Source organism: Lipophrys pholis (genome assembly GCF_963383615.2).
Source record: "Lipophrys pholis genome assembly, chromosome: 15".
NCBI lineage: Eukaryota > Metazoa > Chordata > Actinopteri > Blenniiformes > Blenniidae > Lipophrys > Lipophrys pholis.
This window is the reverse complement of record NC_137642.1, coordinates 10,408,800-10,432,271: the sequence shown is the minus strand read 5'-3', so window position 1 is coordinate 10,432,271 and position 23,472 is coordinate 10,408,800. Positions and strand designations below refer to the sequence as shown.

Sequence of the window (23,472 nt, the reverse complement as noted above, 5' to 3'; positions counted from 1 at the left end):
CAGAAAAGCAAGGATGGACTCATTAAAAACTGAGTGCCGACACTCTTAAGATGCCATATATGTGAAGGCAAAACTGTGGTATTAACAGCAGTAATCAAGTTAAAAAAAAAGTGAAATTGTAAATTCTGTTTATAATTTCTCATTTTTTCTTAAACCTCTGGCCTTCTGGGCACTGTTCAACAGTCAACACTACAGAACATTGGACTGTGCAGATTTGAGCTGAATATTCTTCCGATGGCAGCTGTAATCACAGAAGCGCTAACTCGGTGACCTGCGGCTTTGACCATGTCGGTTGCATGGCGATCGCATGTTCACACAATGCCAGCCCTTTCCTTCACACTTTGCCCTCATCCTCAACCGACCCCGAGGTCACCTCAGCTCAAAATAGGCCAGAGTATCTCTTTTTAACACTTGTGTTGTGACAGGCTCGACAACAGGATGTGGCAGCTAATGAATGCCATCGCCACACAGTGTCTTTATTAAACTTTAAGAAAAAAGAAAAGTGGATGCTCCTTAAAGGAACAGGGGGCAGCATGAACAACGCAGAAGTGTTCAGAGAAACAAGTACTATCCTGTTCCAATTTGATCGGCCTGTGGCATTGATTGATAAGTTGATTTGACCATTGCTGAGCCGGTGGATTTGGACTGTGTCCTGGGCCAGAACACATGGTTTGATTTACTGAGCAGTTCAAGAGGACAAGCCTGACAAGCAGAGGTAGGGATTGAATGACATTTTTGGTACGAGAGCAATAATTTACGTTTTCCCACACCAGCTATTAATACCCAGCTGGCCTCAGCACAGCAGCACTTGTGTAGGTCTTAAAGGCCAAGTAGGATGTGTTGTTGCTGGCGTTTTTTTTTTTTTTTTTTATAAATCTCACCCGCAGGAATGGAGCCCCAAAACAGCGGACTGGATACAGAGCCATGAGTGATGTGAATATATGTGTGCAATGGGCATGCGTGCACGCTGTCAATATAATCTACAGCACCTACCTTTATGACTGTGATTTCTTGTGGCACCCTCAACTCTCATTACACAGGATCACAAATTTCACTGTGACTTTCTCGGAGAAACTGAACTCGGAAAGATAATCAAGGCCAGGTTGAGTTATGACTGTTGTGAGCTGTAAAGAATTCATGGTGAAATGCGGGTAAAGAAATAACCCCCGTGCAGAGGAACATGTAGAAATATGTATGAAAATCCTTGATTTTTATTACTTTTAGAGAGTGCCGCCTTCACACTGAATGCTGAAAACAACACCCAACTGGATAATTAAAATGTTTTAAAGATCCTAATGACTTTCAAGAGCAGCTATTATACACATGTAAGCTGAGATAAAGAGGAGTGCTGTGACGGCTGTCAGTGTAACGCTAAAAGACTGCAGTAAAGAAGTCTTTGCTCTTTCGAGAATTTACTGGCACAGCACGGGATGGGAGACACTAAAGGGTAGATGCCTGATCCAGGACCTGACAGTTTGATGGCCGTGTGAAACTCAAGAAAGGCCAAGCTGGTTTGTTTTCAAGCTGTTTATAAACTGTACCGACGCGTTCCCAGTACACCGGAGCAGCTAATTCATAGCCGACTTTAATCACTAATAAGATGCGTGATGAAGGTTCCAGGTAGCAGAGACTACACACACATATGGTTCATAACAGCGCACCATGATTTACAAAGATTTATATGGCATATTGAAATGTGTGCTAATTTGCCTCTTTGCCGGGAGATTAGATGAAATGATCAACATTGCGATCAGATGTGGTCATTAAACAGGAAGCGTTTTGCACGAAGCTCCTTCTAAAGAAAGCCAAGGTGCACCTTTTACAACCTGGAAGAAATTATGCAAAGTAGACAAGAGTCTGGAAAAGGATGAGCTGATACGCGTGCTGACACATGCCTGATGATTCATTGCTGATTTGATTTCGAAGCTACATTACAAGACTGGGAGACTGCAGGCGGGCCACACACAACAGAATCAGGGACATCTTTATTCCTCAACGTTGGAGGCTCTCAAATCGGCATTCATGCAAATATTAGCTCATCCTCAAATAACTTTCCCATTCGTCATTTTATTTGAAAACTTTCGGTTCAGCAAGTTCTCAACTTACAGGCCTTTAACCTTTACAAACTCTTTTGCTCTCCATTATACCGCAGCAGCTTTAGTTTCCTGTTTTGTTCTTTGTTTTTCTTTTGTCCAGTGAGAAGCCAACATTTTGCTTTATTCTTGTATTGTGTGAGTCTGACTCCTTATTGGAAAGCTATAGGAGGATCAAACTCCCTCTGCATCATTGTTTTTACAGTACGGAGTTTAAAAAAACTAACTTTGGCCAGTCCACAAATATAAAAGAATTCTTACATTATCCTTTAGTTTAAGAAAATCCAAATGCAGCACCAACTCTACTGTATTGGGAAAAGGTATCCACAAGCCTGTGCATTAATCAAACTAATATTTCGAAATGTGATGTCTTCTTTTGAACTTTAATGCATCTGTTTATTGGAATTTAATTACCACTCTTGGGTGAGTCCATCACGCTGAGCTGTTATCTAAAGTATCAGTCAAAATAGCACTTGGTAAGCACCAGTTGACGTGGGACTTGAGAGACACCAGGGGACGTGGTCATCTCCGAGGGCTCTGGTTTCAGCACTGCATGATTGAGGCTGCCAACCTGACAGGTCCACCTGCCCAGTGGCTACAGCCAGCTGGCCCGGACAGTGATTAACGGCGAGCGTAAACTTACTCAGCAGGGTCTCGGACACATTTGTGCATTCACTCACACGTAGGAGTGTTACATGACGCTAAAAGCTATTACAGAGCAGGGGCCCAGACCGAGGCAGGAATGACATCCATAAATGTTTAGTGGGACTGCCCTGCACAGTTATCGCTTTTCAAAAAGACGGACTCGCTCTTGTCAATAGAAGCATGATTCCAGAGATCAATGAAGCAGATTTATGCACTGTGGAATATGGGAGATTACCCCAAAAACCCGGATCCCATGTCTGCCTTGAGCTTTCACCCCCTGCTTCCTCCATAAAAAGAAAATGACATCATAAAGAGTAAACTGGGCTTGATATCAGACTCCCTGCCTGTAATCCCTAGGAGCTTTTTGATACCTTTGATTTTCATTTTTCAAGGGCGGCATACTATTAATCTTTGGTGGGGTGTAAAAAGTAGCTCTGGGAAAGCGCTTCAAAAATCTGCAAGTTCTCCATCTCTTTTTTCAGAAGTCCTTGACTGGAACATTATCAACGTTAAAAAATGCATCGTGCTTTCATGGCATGGTCTCCTTGGAAAGGCTTGTCGGGCATGAACAACTCAGTGAGTAAACTCGGGATTTCTGGAGCAGGAAGTGCAGCTTTTTGCACTTGATAAAAACAACCTGGATATGAGCAGAAAGTTGCAATTGTTTGGCTTCTAAACACTTAAACAGCTAAAAAAAAAACAGCTAAACACTAATTTATGGTCGAGGGGGCACAATCAACTGGAGTTCAAACGATCGCCTCTTCTCCACAAAAACTTTTTGGCAGCGGAATTTGTTTCTTATATTTGTATTTCTTTAACAGATGTTTTTAAATATACTTCAGCGACGGAATAAACCCGATGATTGGTAACTTCACTCACTTTTCTATTTTTCTGTTTTAACCCAGCATTACAGCCGCTGTCACATGCTTCCATCATTCTCGAATTAGTCACTAATAATGTATAATAATAATGTATAATAATTTGTTCAAAGAACAAAACAGCTTTTTCATACTATATGCTACAACCGTGGAGTCATTTCTGAAAAGATCCCAATTTGTTTATGTGTCAACATCTTTATTTGTTGTATTTGTACACAGGTTTTGGATCTTTTCCTTCGTTTTGTGCTGTCCGCATGTCCACATACTGCAGCTGAAAGTCTTTCTATCAAGACAAGACCATGAAAATTAATCACAGTAGCTTCATTGTTGTTCCAGTCAACCAGACGATAACTGTAACTACTTTAGAGCTTAAATAATCTCTTGATCAATTAAATGGTGAACCGAGAGATAATCAGTATATCTCATTGTCAGGAGAATTTCCTAGTAAAAAAAACCTCAGGGAGACAGAATACACAGAGAGTGATTTAAAACGTTTAAAACGACAATTTTGTTTTTTTACATTATTTTTGCAAGAGGAGACGCCGTGACAGTACAACCTTTGCATGAATGTCCAGGAGTTTGTCTAACTCTGGAAATCAGACAGCGCCTTCTTCAAGGCTGAATTGTTTTAGAAAGATCCACGTGCTTCCTGCATCGTAGACTCAAGGTAACAAGAAGCAGCACAGAGATTCCAAAAGTGCTGACGCAGGTCATCCTTGAACACAGACTGCAAAATTACACATCTTTCTTTATGAGACAAAGCGAGATTTCCCTAACACTCATCATTTTGATTATTTGTTTTGTTTTGATAAGTTTGAGTGCTTTTTGAACTTGCAAAAAGACAAATTGCTGTTCCTATCACACAAAATTTGACGATTTGACAAACAATGACGTCTAACATTGTTATTAGCATCATTGGAGTGGTAGAGTCATTAAAGGAGCACAACTGTACATCAAATCCAAAAGAGGTCTGTAACAAACAACAAAAATAGATCATACATCTTTGAGAGCATGCAAAGCCTAATTATGGAGTTAAAATAGATTTATAACAGCACCTTTCCATTATTTATCTAAACATTTTGGGACAAACAATCATTTTCTTCCTTTGTTTTGAACTATGAGGTGATACAGTACGGGATTCTTCACAGTGCACTGAAATGTCTGAAATTGTGAGACTCATCTAATTATGCAGGCCCATAATATACAGCCTGTGGGTTTGAGTCCGGGCCCGGCCTTTCTGGGTAGAATTTACATCTTCTCCTTCTACATGTAAATGTTTTCTTCAAGTACTCTGGTGTCCTCCCGCAGTACAAAACCATGCATATGAGACTATTTGGTGACCCTAAAGTACTTTAGGTGTGAATGTGAGTGTGTGGGGTTGTCTGTCTGTGATGGACTGTTGACCTGTCCAAGGTGTACCTTGCCTCTGCTCACAGATTGATGGATTACGATCCACAATGTTTCATGTTAAGGGGGGATTATGATGTCTCTATTTTTGTAAAGCGTAATGTGTCAGATACAACACGCAATGTTTTTAGTCGAAACTGCAGCATAAATCTGTATTAATATAGCTGCAACTATATATCTATATACATATCTCTTATGAAGAGATGATGACATTATTAAACAATGGCAAGACATAGATATTTACAGTAGGGAGTCCTCGAGGCAACATGACAATATTATTGCCCATTTTTCAAAAGGGACACATGTTAATGCTTTTGGTTCTAATTTCATATTTCATTTTGATCATCACTGCTATGTAGTTTTATATACATTCATTACAGGGAGTTGAAATGCAATATAATAAATAGAGTTGAAAGCCTTTCACAGTCCTCATAACATATTCTGTATGAAACAAATAAATCTGGGTCTGAATACATAGCTGTGTATCCTGCCCTGTCCATCCCATTATGTCCCGTCTCATGATGTATGAGAACCAATGTTTGTAATGTAAACCGAGACAATGGAACAGCCATAAAACAAATGCCAAAATGCACACTACTGCTGTCTTTTACTTTCACAGCGTAATTCTGCAATGGAAAAGAGGAGAAAGAGGCAACATCCATTTCTTCAGGCCAGCCATTTGTTAGCTCTGTAGATATCTATAAGAAAAGTCAGCGGATAGTTTGTATTCCGCAAAGGGCTCTTGGGAAAAAAATAGGCTGTTTTTAATCCCTCCTGTGAAACACCGCAGGCCACACCATTGCTCCTACTCCAATTAATTTCTACACCCCATTCATATTACTCTTCTATGTAAGTGCAACGTTTTCTAATTGTATTCATCACCAAAACCCTCACTTAAGTTCCCCCAGTATATTTATTATCACGCTAACTGGGTCTAAATTATTAAACCTTAATGATGTGGGCTCTGAAAATATGTTGTCCTTTATTTTCCCCACAGAGAATCAATGTTATACATTAGCAGTATAAATTAAGTAATACTTTACCTAGGCATGTTGCCGCCTTCAATATTCCCCCTCAGTGAAATGTATTCTCACAGTCCGGTGGCTCGGGGGTGCCTCTGGGGAGGGGATGATATAGTTCACTCTAATGAAAGAGCTAGGTGCTGCTAATGGTTTAAATGATACATTTGTGCAAGAACAGCAGAGAAAATACATATGAGAGATCGGGCGAAAACAAGATAATTCACGCTCCCGTGGGGATATGATGTCATCGGACACAGAGTGTATGCGGAGGCTCTTGGGAGGCCCCGAACACAGAGAACGGCGACGGATCCTGCTTTGATATATATGGGTCAGTAATAGAAATAGGAAATATACGGTAAAGTCCATCACACTTAAAGGTTAATTACAATAGCTACAGTAGTCTTACCTCTTTATGACGAAATTGCTTGTTATTAATCAACTTTAGAGTACCTTGTAACACTGGGAAATGTGGAGGGGCATAATAATTGGACATAATGTAATCTTTGTCTTTTTAGGACACTTAAAGAAGACTTTTATTTGAAATAATAGCAGGGAAGGAGCCAATTAACAAACAGCACAGAAGCAAGCTTCTATGAAGCGCCGCTTCTTTTGTTTTTCCGGATGGGATATTGCATTAATTGGTGAAGTTAAAACATAGTTATAGCTCAAGCCGTTAACATAATTTGGAATAACGGATGTTTTTAATTTAAAACCTTCTTTATTATTATCTTTTCAACAATCTAAATGGGTTTCCTCACTGCCTTTCTTTTCAAGGTGGGAAGTAGCCTCTAGAAAAACGGAGATTAGGGAGCATTGTCTCATTGCGAGAGCACCATCCATAACGCCTTCCCTCCGAGTGACTTCAATTACATTAACAAGCTAAATGCTAGTGAGGGGGGGGGGGCATTTAGAGGTAGGAACACAGAGAGCTGCACCAAAGGTAAGGCCTGTGACTGATGACTCACGGGCTGAGGAACCGCTGAAGAAGGAGCACATCTGATGGAGGTAGCCTTGATATTTTCCAGACAGAGAAAAGGACTAAGGTCTTGCTGCCTTCCGTCTTCAGCTACCAGGATGAATCCCTGCTGATCGCTAATTGTGTGATTCCTCTTGTCTACATCAACTTCAGCCGGACAGGTTATTTCAGCTTGTTATCGGGAAAACATTTATCCACTTGGAATTATTACTGTGCTAGGGCCTCTGGTGAAACACAAACAGTAGTGAATCTTCTAGAGTTATGGTAAGGCCTCTCCTCATTAGATGGCCAATCGACTGGCGGAGCGGAGGGCCCAATCCCAGTCCTTTATTAAGTGTTAAGGAGACACAGACTGACATTTACATCTCTTGCTTCTTCATGACTGGCTAGAGAGAAAATGGCTGCCATAGATCCTGACTCTGAGGAGCAGCATGTAAGGTCAGACAGTGAGGCGCATCTTCATCTCGGAGCAATGCTTCATGGGCGAGATAGCACATTTGCCTCACGGTAGAAAATAGGATGAAGGCAGAAAATAGAATACAGTGGGCGCTCGGAAAGCAATGTGTCATTTTGATGAGTGCACAACTTGGGCTTGTGTGGAACAAACACCGTTCTCTCAGGGCAACAGAACTCCTCAAAAAAACAAACCTAAAAGATGTAAACAAGACAAGTCACCCAATCTCATCTTCGCCGCATTGACTTATTGAACAGAAAGCGAGGAAAACACTGTTGTGGATAAAGTAGTCTCATACCCTCAGCAGACCACAACGGTCCCTCCACTTCTAAGGTGCTCTTTTCATTCAGCAGCAATTACAATCCACACCTGGCAACACAGAAGACATCCCAATGCCTAACAACGTCGCAGAGGAACTCTCTTCCAAACTACCGCCCCAAATTGGCTCTGCAGCTTCGACCCAATTAGGACTGAAATATGGTAACTGCATCAGCCATTACAGAGCTGTGGAGACTGTACAGGGAGAACTTGTGAAGGTTAGGAGGGGGTACGCTTCGGGAGTGATATGTTGTGCGGGCTTGTGCTTACACAGCAGAAAGGAGCGCCATGACAAGGGGGACGGTAGAAAGAAGAAAAGGAGGGATGATAAATAAATACTACCCGATAGATATTTCTGTGGATATAAATGAGAGAAGCTGGTAAAACGGGAAAGATAAGTGATCAGCTTCGGGCTACCTGTTCTAATTGCAACCTTTTTTTTTCTGGATCTGACAATAATATGGCAGCTATTAAATGTTATTACCGTCTGTTTGGTGTCTGATGTAATGAGCCACAGTCTTTGCATAAGCTTGCTGAATTTGCATTGCGGTGTGTGCTATTTTACCTATATATTATTACTTTTGAAAATATGCACGCCTGTTCCAGCCACTCCATGCGATAAATAAATAAACAAAGCACAAATTGCACAAGGCAAAAGCATCCAATATGCTTTTACTATACACAAAGGAGAATTATGTTTTATGGTTTCTCATTTATATCTCGGGACATTTTAGCCGACCTGCATAAAACAACAAACCGCCTTCCCCCCTCTTTCTTCCTGGATGGCTGGCTGTGGCCTACATGTGCTCCTGACACCAGGGTAACTAATGTTTCCTTTGCTAGCAGAGGATTCTGATTTGATATAAGCATTCAAACCTGTCTGCCTTGAGATATGGCGTCTGTCACCCTTTGCTACGATTGATTCCCCCTTGCCCTTAAACGCAACGCTTGCAATGCACGCCAAGGACACTCGCCTGCCCGGTCAAGTAATGACAATCGTCTTTAAGGAATAATGGCCCGTACGCTGCTTTTGAAAAGTTACCAGGCCGCATCCAATAATGAATCCCCGGTCGATGACACATTGATAGATTCCTATACTTCAGACGGGACACTGTAGCTGCAGTTTAATTGACAAGAAATGAATTCAAGAGGCTGCGCAGGAAAGGCAGGGATGATATGGCAGCAGGGAGGAAGCAAGAGGGGGGACTAAATTCTGTGTGATCAGCAAGGTTTCAAACAATCATTGGCGAAGTGAAGTCTCGCCATATCTATAAGTCATCATGTTTTATAGGCCATTAGGATCTCTAGAGAAGGGCCGTGTGGAGACCGTGGCTTTTTGTCGAAATTAAAATGTCAGAGAGGAAGAAATAGAACAAAACAGGGAATCTGCAATTAATTACCTGGCCATAAAAATTCAATAATCGAGGAGTAATGCTGCTTTCTGCACAGCAGCACTCCTGATCACAGCAAACTGGAATAGAATACATTTATCTCCTCAAATTACATTTCTAATCTAAAAGGGGATATACCAGAGAGAGAAAAAACCTGCACAGAGAGCGAAAGTGTTATATATAAGTCTGTAGCTTACTGTCTGGGTATACAACACAGTGGAAAAGAAAGAAAAACACCTATATACAAAGTCAAAATGAATAACGTGCTAAAAGTCAAAGTATATACACTGTCAATACAACATTTACATGAACTGTTATAACAAAAATTTTACTTGTGGTCTAACTCGGGCTCCAATTTCTTCTCCGGCTGGTGAATAATATATAAGATATTAGCCCCAGGTAATTGTTCCCAATGATTTTCAGAATGATACATCCCATCAGCACATGCCAATGATAATCTAACAGTGTAAGTGTTGCTAATGTGAAAAAAGACAAGGTGCAATGCAAGTTTCATTGACTTATTTGTCAACTGAAGTGTTGGGACTACTATAGTATAAAGCTCACCCTGGGGAGAAACATAAAGGGGAAAAGAAATCTGGTGGGTGCGTCTAATCTATGCTGACAGATTGTGAAATCTTTTAAAGATACAATGGCTTGGTTAGACATCACTGTGATATTTTTGGTTAGATATCAGAGTGATATCTAACCAAAAATAAAAAAGACTGCAGCAATCACACTGCCCATTTATTCAAACACTTGTAAGTTAATCAATGCAAACTCAGTAAAGATCGCCACTTTAGGAGATCTATTTCCCAGTCTCATAGTGAAACTCTTACGCATGGAAACACATTGACAGTGCAAACTCCTCCTTGTTGGACGATCACTACACGTCACCTGATCAATGTGCAGGTTTCTGCAAACGTGGAACGGTAGGCGAAAATCTGTTGAATCACAACATCATAATGCATGTAGCCATATTTTCAAATGACAATGATCGTGAACTGTGATGGATTGGAATTAAATGTGTTTAATTATTTTATTAAGTGCATTTTTAATATATCTGTACTTTGTATCTACATTATGCTATATCATCATATATGATGCTACATTATTATTTCACTACATATCAAGGGTAAATATTATACTTTCTACCCCTCTGCATTCATTTAGTTTGTTTTTAAATGAAGATTTGGTACAATGCATACCTCAATAAATGCCAATATAGGTTAAACTTGGTTTTGACATCTTACAAAAAGCCCACAGGTAATTGATATTACATTTCAGATGAGTTGGTGTTACTATAGCTTCAACAACCTAAAACTAGTTGTACTGCCAGCAGCTGGGACATGTTACTTGGAACACATTTTGCATACAATATATCGTATAAGTCAAATGAAGCAAAAGTAAAATATTGGTCATTAATTAAGCAATGCCTTTTGTTAGTGAAGGAGGATTTTTACTTTGCTGTATAATACTTTTTCTGCCACTGATAACAAACAAGGTATTATTACATTGCCCAGGTATTGCTCAGGTAAGAAAGTAAGCAGTGACTGAACCCTTTTATCAGCTCTTTCATTGTTTTCAGAACTATTTTCATATTTCACTTCCTCATTACCAGGTTTATGTCAAAACTATATGCTTGCACAGCAACTCAAGTTCTCTGAATACCTCTACATCTATGAAACACTGAGTGAAGGAAAGACATTTATAAGGTTTACCCTGAGGTCCCTAACTGCAGAACATATTATAAATATTAGATTATGAGATAGATTTGCAACAAATAAAATTCTTAATGAAAAAGTGGCATAAATATGATAAAACTCATCGAATCTAACTTCACAAAGCCCTCAAGAGATATGTAATAAATAAAAATGTTTACCTCTATCCATCATCAAATCGATATCACTTATTTCTTTCAAGTGTTTTCATCAATTCAATGAAACACAATGCACCAGTTGACATTGGACAAAACATATCTGTAACGGTTTTCAGTCAATACTTCAATCTCACTAAACACGTAAGCACAAGAAGCAACTCAGAAAGTGAACAACCATCATAAAGGCATAACGTTTGTGTGCATTCAGTAAATGAGCCTCAAATTTTTCGAACATACAAGGGCAGAGCCACTATGAGAGGTGACATTTATGAACGGTAGGGATGAGTGGGGAGATCTTGGCCTTATCAAGATCATCGATGATCTTGAGCTCATCACCCTGTAAACTCAACAACACCCCATGCCGAGGTGAAATATGTTGACTTTTATGTTTTCTTTGTCACTTTTCCAGGATTTTGGTTCTTTTGTGCTTCTGACTTCTCGCCTGTCACTGCCTCATACAATGTAATGTTAAAACAGGGAAGTGAAATGTGGTCTTGTCACAACATGACATGTTTCAGTTTAAAAATGCTTGGGTTTACTGTGTCTTTTGTGTGGGTACTCTTGTCTGGCTCAGTCTAGCAACATCACAAACAGCAAAAAGAGAAAATGACCAGTCTATTGCGAATATACAACTGGATCTCCAAATAGCACAAGCTCATATGCACTTTCAATTTTTTCTTTTTTCTTTTCTCTTCTAATCAAACTATTTTTACAGAAGATACTCCAGACTATATAAAACATCAAACTTAGATATGTGAAACGTTTCCAAATTCAGGGCAGTATTCATCCCGAGACATCATAGCTGACATTTTGCCCGTGGCGACTCCATCAGAGCCACTTCATCAACTGATCATATTCATTTGGACGACAAAGGTTGTGACTTTGATCGCTCACTCAAAGACGTCACATTCCAGTCCGGTCCTGCTCTTGCACTCCTGCCAAAAATCAATATGAGAGGAGCAATATCGAACTATAGAATATGGAAAGAAGGAAAAAAGGGTGAAATATAGATGTACAGTATGAAAGGCCTTTTCAAACTTTGATGACTAATTGCAAATTTGGTGCCGAGATATTGAGTTGGGATGTCTGCGGATTGACTCTCTTAGCCATTTAGTGATGTATAACTTTGATCAGCACTGGCTGTGTGGGGCTGAATTTAAATCTGGTCCAGGTTGGGACTATTGCAGACACTGTAGTCTGGAGCAGCCCTCCAGCATAGAGCACCAAAATGACACAGCTCTACACTGATCTACATTAACAGATATTCTAAATTCAAGGTGCATACAGTTGTTCTGAGTGTTATATTTCATCCATAATATAATACATGGGCACCTATGTTGACACAGTAGTCTCACTTTATGCCTCACATGTTTTGCTAAGAGTTATTAATCACACGTCCTCTCAGAAGTAAGTTACGTTTCAAGGTGAGAGAAGGGTAAAGACGCTTGGGCACAGACTCCCGGACTACTTGCAGATATAAAAGGCAGACACCCACAGCAGAGGGTGGTCTGAAGGGGAGGAGGAGTGGTTTTAATTTAAGCAATGCAGTGGTGCTATATTTCACCCTCTGCTGTTGTCTCACATTATCTTGGTAAACATCCCAGGTACTAATATGATATATTTCCGAGCAGGCAGTGTTTCATCCTGCTCTCTGCGTGATTGATGAATGACGGTGGCATGAAACAGGGACAGAGATTTATGGCACTCCGGCGCATAGAATATGTATGATTATCAGCTGTGTGGTGAAAGCAGCTCTGCTTGAATGATAGGCACACGGAGAGGAATCTACTAAATGACTCCATTCCCCCTGAGAAGTCACAGGAGAGGCGGTTTTTCTTCCTCACCATCTCATTCTGATCCTCTCCGAGATATCTGAAGGCATGATTGGGAAGTCTAAAAATCTACAAAGCATCTTATGCTCGTGCAAATGCAGGTTTGATGTTTAAAGGGAACTAATTGGAGTTTTTCAGCTTTAAAAGGATGAAACCTGCGTTTAGACTCATGGAGTTAAAAGACTACTGGATCATATTCAGCTTGTATTCCCCTTCCTTTCCAGGCCTCTGAAAAAGGTGTGACAGTGACTGTCAGAGTGACATGCCGTAGTTTGTCTTCAGTCGTGCAGTAATTCCATCGAACCTCTGATTTAGTTATAATACCCATTGGCATCTTTGAGTGCCTCAAACCGTCAGCTTCTAATTGATCGACAGGACAGCATTATAAATTGTAAATCCTATGCGCTTTATTGATCCTTCCGGAGCACTTGCTGTTCCTCTGCATATGTGATTGCCTCAGCCCACACACATGCCAAGTACCAGGCATATTTTATCCACCGGAAACATTATCATATGCAGACTGCATTGTTTTTTTTGCAGCTTAGAATTATTGCTTGCCAGTGAGACTTGAATGACACCCCAGAGACGGCTTCATTTCCTATTCACCTCAATTTATATTTACACGAGGATCATAAATAACGCTAATGCACCAAGGCAGTTTGGTCAGAGTAATTGTTTATTTGCTTCCAAGTGCACTTGCTTGACAATAATGCTAATGAACACTCCTGACGTTTAGCCTGGAATCGGAGTGATCTTGAGAAGTGTCAAAAGTTCTATTTTGTGTCTTTCATAGTTGTATGCAGTTTTACCTCACTCCAATTATTTCTGCTTCAAATGAACCTTTGCGTGTGTGGACTTGTGTTCTTATTAAAATTCATTCAATATTAGTATGTTGGAAATAGACCACTTATGCTAGCAAGCTTTAATAGAGTGTTTGTGGAAAAAGAGTAAATAATCCTGACATCCCTCCATTGTGAGAAGGTCATGGGGTCAGGCATGAGTTTTCTCTTGGTGCTCGGGTTTTGAAAAAAAAATAACAAGCATGCCTGATTTATTGGTGACCCTAAATTGTCATCAAATGGGATGACTCCATCCATTAATTCAACTCTAAATGGGTCCAACTCTTACACCGGAGCAATGCAGGTAAAGTTTGTAGCTTTAGGAATTGAATAACATGATTCTACGAAAGTTGGCATTTAGAATATTTGTGCCTGGGTGCGGAAGTGTGCTGAATCAAGGGATTTACCTGATTTGAGTCACTCATGGCTGTAGAAGAGGAACTGGACTGACCCACCCAAGGCCGTGTCCACATGGAAGAGCAGCAGCATCAGTATCGTCTTCTCACTAGCTACCGAAAGATAGAATAGAATAGAAATACTTTATTAATACCACAGGGAGATTCATACATACAAGACAAGTGTTTGCGTGTCTTGTTTGTATTTGCTGATATACTTTGGGGAGAAAAATGTATGCAATATTGAATGCATGTATTTGAAAGTAAAATGGCAAACTCGTTAATTTTTATAACAATAGCCATTTGAAAACTAAAGTACAGTAGAATGAATACATTAGAATCTGAACCATAATTGTGTTAAATACCTAAAAAAAAAAAAAACATAAATAAAACACATTACCTACCTTTTAACAACACATAGAAAACTAACATAGATTTTCCATTCATTTATCCATCCATCTCCAATAGCTTTATCCAGCAAACACAGTCACACACTCACCTAAAGGCAATTTAGAGTCACCAGTTAGCCTCAAGCAGGATGGAACTCACTGATGCAAACTTCACACAGAACGGTCCAACTGTCCCACCTCACTGATAAAACTCACTAAATTTAGATTCCACCAATCCACAACATGTGGAGAAAATGTTCACAAGAAGAGGATTCAAACCCAAGTCTTAGCGGGAGATAAGAGTGCGAACCACTTCACCGCTGCAGGCGGTGTGATTCCCATTCATTTTCCACTAATTTATCGTGGGGTAATTTGGCGTAGATTTATTTCACACCAGACGTTTTGACGTGTCACCTGGAGAAAAGCACAGGTGGTACTAATAGCCCTGATGATGGCTCTGTTCCATCAAGAAGCCATGCGAGAGCGCCAGCGTGTACAATAATCACAACAGAAAATTACTCCACCTAAATGGAACGCAGCTATCAGTAATGCTTTCATTACACCTTTTTTTTTCATGCTGTAACAAGTCCAAACGTTCACAGTGAAGAAAAGGTCTGCTCTTAACTTGTTAACCACATTAATCACACTAATGAGGACTGCACAAATTATAGTTTTCACTTCGAAATCACTCACTGCTTGTGTCTGAGGGAGGGAATTTATCACTGATAATCTATATTTCCTTGTTCTTATGGGACGCCGGGTACGAGAAAAAAAATAAAAAATAAGACCCCATTCTAGAGAAATGGTTCACCCCGCACTCATGTGACAGTGGCACGTGTCCAAGCTCACTCCATAAGCTGAAACAATGAGAGGATTTGTCGTCTCATAATTGTAATTTAATAAAGATCTCACATGGTATTGCCGAAGCCCAACAGGCTCGGCCTTCCGGCGCTTGTTAACGCGATTGTTCTGGTCAGATGCTGCTGTCACAAATCATACTGAAAGTCGGGTGACAGGTAGCAGAGCTCGTGGATACTTCCTGAGGAGCTCGGACAACTCTTGGATTCAAGCCAGGGAATGGCTGCACATGAGTCAGTTGATTTCAACAAAAGATTTGAAACCAACAATTTGGAAAGTCACTCGTACGTGCCGAGTCAAAATAACACACCTAATGTTTGACCATCCTAAAGTTACTATCTCGAGGAATGTACATTTCTTATCATTATAATGTCTTTTTGTCTAGTTTGAGAGCATGAATGAGAGCATGCAGGTGTTGGAGCCAAAATCCTTTGTTCACTCACCCTCATGAGGAAGGGGGGGGGGGCGAGGAGGGGGGTGAGCCACGTTTCTTTGAGAACAAAGAAACCATGTGCTCAACCCTGGAAAATTCGCCATTGATCACATGACCCCCCCCTGGGGGGCCCCCCGGGTCCCCCCTCCTCTAGCTGCGGCACTGCGGCTCGACGGCAGGGGGACCCAAAATCCCGTCATCACCGGGTCACCGGCCCGGTGACGCGCAAGCCAACCCCGCGTGGATTGGCTGAACCACGGCCAACGCCGCGGGGAGCCCGGAAGACATCATAACGGTATAAATTCAGGCCCGGGAAGAGATCCAGCCTCTTCCAAAACGAAATCGCGTCAACCCAGACGCACCTTTTCGTAAGGAGACAAAGCGCCTCGTGTTAACGCACCTGGACCGGGCCTGAATTTTCTTCACCTCGCTGGACGAGCTCAAGAAAAGCGGGAATTCCCTTTATTTTTGGTTTCCCCTTCTTTTTTCTTCCCTTTTTTTTTTTTGTTTGCATCATCCGGACCCCGAGCGCGCGCTGCAACCGCACGCTCGTCTGCAGACCGACCTGAGCATCGCTTCTTCACTCCCCCCCTCATCGCAAGAAGCTGCCGATCGCCCCTCGGATCACACTACGGGTTTCCCCTCCGTAGTCCACGTCAGGTCTCTATTTTCTGGGACGCCAGAGAACCGCCCGCGGCCACAAATCGACGGATTTCACCTGGCCACGGAAGCACGTTTCCCCCTCGTCCAACCAAGTAAGGCTTAGAGTCTGGGCAGGAATTAGAATAACGTGATATTATTATTGCTGTGTGTTTATTGTTGGTACTTGTAACTTTGGGACGCCGATCCCTGTTTCTGAGTACTTTTGTGTCTACGCGTGGACGGCCATCCACGCGAATCATCGCACGCACGCGCGAGCCTCCTCATCCTCAGCTCACGCTTCTGCTCCCAGAGTCCATATCTGCCTGAACAGCCGTTTTTGGACTCTGTACGTGTAAGCTGAGGCGGTCGCGTCAGGGTACACAGTCAGACACCCCCTCCTCTCTCCTCTCTCTCTCTCCTCTTCTCCTCTGTTTCCCTGTTCACTAACCAGCGCCCGGTACGGCCGCCGCTGCCTCCAAGCGCCTCCTTTCAGTGCGTCCCTGGGACCGTGTGTAGTTCACTGCGGCTCGGATTTCTCGGCCACAAGGAATCCGGCGCGCTCCCGACGGCTACGGCCCGTGCGGAGCTCAGTGACGTCACGCTATCCCAGGCAGAGCACGCCGAGCGCCTCTGGTGACCGGGTGGGTAATCACATCGATTTCCTCGCCGGGTCGCCGAGCCGTTTGGCGCCCTCTGGTAGTCGCGTGGGTAATTGCAACCGCTCGTACCGCCATCTGGTGGTTGCATTAAGTCATCACAACTGCCCCGCGCGCCGACGCGCACCTAGTGGCCAGATCGGGTGATTACACCGGACCGCCGACGTCTACCTCCCTCTGGTGGACGTTCGTGGTCCTTACCCTCTCACCAAGTCACGCCCCTTTCGCTCCACAAACCCGCACACACACACACACACATCGCTCCCCACACTCGAACACACACACACCCACTCACACACATCGCTCCCCCACACTCGAACACACACACACACACACACACACACTCACACACACACACACACACTTTATTAGCTGGCTTTGTTTTGTATTGTGTTGTTTTATGAGATCTTGCTTGATGTTTATTGATTAGATGTGATTCATAGATTGATGATTTAGGAATAGACGTTTGTTAATAAACACTTAATAGTTGAATTGAACGATTCTTGGTGGTTTTTGTGTGCTTTTCAGCGACAACTGCTGGTTGTAACAGTCAGTGCTCGGATTTACAGCCTTCCTTTCCTGCTTCAGTTAAATTGCGATTATCATTTCAATCAGAAATAATAATTTAAACATTTTAATTGAACTTTCTTTTTTAAGACTGATGTTTCGTTTAAGACCCTAACTTCAGCTGGTGCCCCGACTTTGATTAAGTAACGGTAATATTCAATTGATTAATAGTTTGAATGGTTTAAATCAATTTCAATGATTTTAACGCTTTGGGTAATTTAACACACCTAGGAGGCGTTGGCGAATGAATGCAGGTTTTCCACGGGAATAACCCGCATTGCTTTTAAATAATTTTAAGTGTTTCATCGCATTTTCTGTGGTTAATTACCCGCACTATTATTGATTGATCTGTTACCCAGTTAACCTAATCACAACTTGAATTGTCTCTAAGCTATTGTTCATTTATTTTTGTTGCAGATAGATAATTTGTATGCTTTATTAATTAATAAATTAGTCAATTTATTCAATTAATACTCAAGAGTGCTTTTAATCATTTTTAAGTGGTTTTCGTGCATCTCAGCATCCAATTATCCAGTATTATTAATTCATAAAGCGCAAGTTTATCCAATTAATAATCCTAACTGCATTTAATTCAATTTCAATGGTTTAGCTCATTCAAATAACTCATTGTATTTAATTAGTAAACCCCGACTTTACTTAATTAATTCCAACTCCTCCTTGATTACTCCCGATTGTTATTAGATAAATAACCAAACTTGTTTGATTAACAATCCATTCTAAATTACTTGCAGATCACCTTCGGTGGTCCACTCCACCGAAGTAATTCAGCCTCCCCTCAGTTATTGACTTACAAATCGCAGGTTTGTTTCATTGATAACTTGAATCATAGGTTGCTCTCCGTAATTTAATCATCACTCGTAATCAAGTACCGTTGTTCATTGATAGGTCAATAGCCATTTGTGACGCCTTCGCAGCTTGAGCTTTTCCCCGGTTACTCCAGCGAGTCGCCTCCTGTGGGTCCACAGGCGCTTCGGTAGGTCACGCCACTGACCCGCGGTTGTCAACAAAGGAGTGACCCGTCACGCCTGTTGACCGGTCGTGCCACTGGTGGACCGCCTTCGCGATTGGACCCCGTGGAGGTTCCTCCCGTCAGGCGACCCTTTTTAGCTCAAAGCTGTTGGCCGATAACTGACTATTTACTCCAATCAACCTTTATAGCTTTGCATAACTTACACTTGGTACATTACCTTAGTAATCTATTACTCCAGTAATCCATTACTTTGGTGGCCTACCGCTAGTGATCAGTAATTGTCAACCCGTAAATAACAATTTACTTCTGTTTGGCGATTCGTTTATATGTAAATTACCTCTGACAGGGTAGAACCTTCCGGTAGCCTACCACTAGGGTAATTTGCATATTCTGATCACACGCTGACCCCAACACAGGTTTATTTCATAAATGAGGAAAACATTTTACCATCGAGGATCACTTTAAATATTCAACTCGCTTCTTCTTGGTTGCTACGATGTGGGTCTGATTGTGCAGTAACTTCCATACGTGTTGGCTACGACAAATACTGTATACACAGACAAAGAGCAACGCGAGTATCAAAGAGCAACAAATCTGAGATGAGTAAGCTGAGCTGTTATCCGTCACACCGGCCCCATGACAGACGCCACCATAGTCCCAACTGATGCTGAAGCAAAGAATTGTCGAAAAAGAAAAAAAAACATTAAGCGGAGGAGTGTAGTGTCAGTGAGATGTCAGGGTGGAGCTTGCATGCAGGTGAGTTTCTACATTCCAACTCCTCCTGGAGGGCAAAAAAACTAAAGTAAACAAACAATTGGTCCAGAAGAACAGCCTTAAAAAGACCCCCCCCCCCCCCCCCCAAGCTTTGCCTCAAATATATATCAATGTGAATTCTGGCATGTTTAATTTAAACGTTAAGTACTCTACTAATTCTATTAACTAAGCACAGTAGAAAACATTTTCCTACTACAAAAGTTATCAGAATACTTTATATTGATATTCAAATTTAAACTTAAATTGAAGAATCTTCTCATTTATACACCTTCCGTGTAATAATGATAATAATACATTTTACAATATGTGAAAGTACACAAGGTGAACTGCAAAGGTAAGAGATAGGTATCAAACGCCTGCCCGTGTTTGGCCATGAAAAATATGAGGTGTTGACAATTTGATGGAAACCATTTCAAAAACGGCAGCTCCGGAGGATTAAACAATGCCCTCTCTCCACACCGACACCGTCGCCCTCCCTCTGCTGTTCTTGTCTCACCTCTCTCTCTCTCTCTCTCTCTCTCTCTCTCTCTCTCTCTCTCTCTCTCTCTCTCTCTCTGTCTGTCTGCTGATGTATGGGTAATGTGTGACAGGGGGAGCTCCAGTAAAACCCTGCATACATGCCAAAATACATTTTACAAGCGCTGCTCTAATCAGCCTGCAGCCAGAGGCTCATAAATTGCCTCAGTGTGTCTGGAGCTGGTGAACAAACGCAGCTTATGGTCACCGCTGAGCGCTGGATATACAGCAGGCCACGCTCCGTGGGCAGAACCACCTCTTGAGTGCTGCTGGTAATGTTTGTGAGTCAATTCAATAGAGGAAGGAACAACCGAGTGCCTTTATATATAAAGAAATTGACAAGGACCTATAATTTATGTGTTTATTTAATCAGCTGAGTGCATGTAGGCAAATGTTTGCATATTGCTGCATGTTTCAAGTCAAACGTGAGTATGCGAGTACGTCACCATGTCTGGATGCTCTCACTCCCGGAAAAAAAGTTGAATGAGAAGTGGATAATAATGGATTACTATTTAGTATTCATCTTTCTTTTACAGATTCCCACTGTTCTGAATGATCAAAATTATTTGGAGCCCTCAAGCAGGCAGAATGTGTCGCCGCTCTAGCCGAGGGGGGGGGGGGGGGGGTTGTTTTGTTCCTTTTAATCTGGGCTGTAACCTTCAGCGTCCTCCGCTGACAGGAAATGCAGTTTATCAACAGGGGATGACACCAGCGGAGGTGATATATGCAGGACTGTACTTCCCCAGATAACTCTAATAACGTGAAGCCCTGTTCCTGCTCTGCACCTCGTTTTCTACCAACGGGGAAATTCCTCAAGTCGGCGAGGCTGATCAAATGAAATGATCCTTTGAAATGTGGGGCTAAATCCTACGACACCAAGAAGTCCTCATACGACATTCCTTTATTGAATTAAGGCACCTTCTCATTTCAGTGAAAAACAAGGGGATTTGGGGCGAAGCCTCTATTATTATGGGAACATCTCAATTTTTCTTCCCAAGGGGTTTTCTAAGCGGTAGCTTCATCAATTCTGGCGTACCAACCAGGCACGCAGAGTATAATGGACTGGACTTATCGTAGAGTCCTGTGTAATAAAAGCAGAGCCACAGTGTGTGTTATATTCAAAGCTAACATGTGGCTGCTGGCCTCAGGCCACAACTGTTTATGGAGAAAGGATGAGCACATGGCAGAACTATGTGTGTCCTCGGCTGCACAGAAGCAGATGTAGTTCCTACTGTATGTACACTCTGTTCTGAAATGCAGTCATTTTTAGGTCATATACAACATACCATTTCATTTATATATGTGTGTGTGTGTGTGTGTGTGTGTGTGTGTGTGTGTGTGTGTGTGTGTGTGTGTGTGTGTGTGTGTGTGTGTGTGTGTGTGTGTGTGTGTGTGTGTGTGTGTGTGTGTGTGTGTGTGTGTGTGAAGGTTTTGTGTCTCCTAAAATCTATTGAGATGCAGCTGATCCCATTTGAATCCATTAGGTGGCAGCACTGAGAATGACCTAAATTTATGAGTGTTTCAATAAAAATAAAAATACAAAAAAAAATAAAAAATAAATCATGGAAAAAACAAATGTATTGTTTTCACAAATCAAGTGTGATAGTAAGGAAAAGAAGATTTTAAGTAGCCATGAGCCAGGCCCCAGAACAGACGAGGGGAAAGCAGCAGTTGTCTGTCAGACGTGATACAATTTAAAATGCCACCCTGCGGATGTACATCGAGGCGAAGCAGATTTTGTGTTGAACACATCTTTTAATGACACATTTATAATGGTCTTCACCTTCAACATTTTCTCATTTTTACATAGCTGTCAAATAAAACCCCTGCAGAGAAAAGCTCATAACTGCTTAGAGTGTAGCCCGTGTCTATGAAATTTAAGATTTGTTGTTTTTTATTCTGAGCGAGGATGAAGTTGAGTTTACACAGACACACACACACACACACACACACACACACACACACACACACACACACACACACACACACACACACACACACACACACACACACACACACACACACACAGCATCACCTTCTGCTTGGGCAGCCAATGAGCAGAGCCGAGCTTTGGCAGTGCTCTGTCTTATTTACAGGACGTTTGTTGCACTTGACATTTATCGTGGCTCGGGGGCCGTGAACTTCATGCAAACGCCATCCAAGCATTCAATGCCAAGGGCCTGGGGCCTCCTGTCTCGGCGTCATCACAAGTCTTTTCACGCTAAGATAAATCACTTCCACTGGACCCCAAGCCCAGAGAAGGAGAGCGATGGAGGTGGGGGAGGATAAGGATGCAGGGAGTTTGATGGAGGGAGCGCGGACGAGGGGCGGGCGGCGGGAGAGCCGAGGTTCAGGGAGAGGGGTGTTAACATCCGAGGAATACCCAGAGGTTAACGTCAGCCTCGTTTCTCCGTCGTTAATTGTTGGGTGCGTTTGTACAAATATCACTAACCATTATAAAAGCAGCATATGGTTTGGGTAAATGCTCTTTAGATCTCAGAGGGATGTGAATACTGTCACCACATGACTACCCTTGGTCTGTCCGTGGCCCCAAGACATGGAAGCCCTCGTTCTTCACTATCTGCAGTATCTTTACCTGAAGGCTCAAAGGGTCTGTACATTTGTAATGGAAATATATTGTATCTAAATACGGTTAAAATTGATACTCTTGTTAAGTTGTACAATTGTTTTTAGCATACTATTGAACTGTATGTATGAAATGAATGGATGAAAAAAGCTGAAGAAAATGCACAGTTTGATAACCAAATGTGAACCACTGATCTATCTCATTGGGAATGGAGGGTTGAAAGCGACTATTAATGTTAGTCTGTTAGTGAAAGAGTCAATATAAGTGAATATGACCACTTCACATAAAGGACACTAAGTCGTGGTAAAAATATGCCAAATAAGTTAGAAAATACAACCGATGTTGTAAGGCTGCACAATAAATCACAAATGTATTTATTATTTATTCCCATGCACTATGCATTCATGATCTACAAATATAAACAAACTGATTTAAACATTTCTGAGAAAACTGTGATCAATCCCACTAATTCTCCAAATGAATAATTGTGAAAAAATAAAGAAATTATTTGAGTGAAAGAGGAAAAAATGCTGGAATTTGGAAGAATAAATCTTACGGCACATATACAGTACCTTGGCGTCAGTTTTAAAGAATCACATCATTACAATACAAAACATTGTTGAATAGTCACCTGATAATAAGCCCAAACCGGGTCAGTCACGGAGGATTATGAGTAGAAACAAACCATTGACAATGTTGAGCACCCGAAGCTCATCATTTGTCACTATGTGCTTCAGACCGTCAGGAAGGCTACTGTGGCACGACTTGTAGAAAAATATGACTCCATAGGAAGACGGAGTATCAACACACAATTAAACAGCATTTGCCCTTGCTAAGCCCTCCCCCCGACCAGAAGCACCCAAAATGGGCATAAATGCATCAGAAACAAGATCTTGGCGCTAAAGATGAATGTCCTTGGATCAAAAGTATCCT

The 23,472-nt window shown here is 41.7% G+C and overlaps 1 protein-coding gene across 2 annotated transcripts in view; it reads left to right on the top strand.

The window, feature by feature from the left end:
- The first annotated feature begins 508 nt into the window (after nt 1–508).
- Nucleotides 509–23,472, top strand: part of comtd1 (catechol-O-methyltransferase domain containing 1) — a 49,081-nt gene continuing 26,117 nt past the window's right edge. The window contains exon 1 of one of the 2 annotated variants that reach the window (XM_080482288.1): nt 509–715. The gene's annotated coding sequence lies outside the window, so the exon portion shown is untranslated. Of the gene's footprint in view, nt 716–16,132; nt 16,562–23,472 lie in introns of those variants that run through there. The other variant, XM_080482287.1, reaches the window with a different exon arrangement.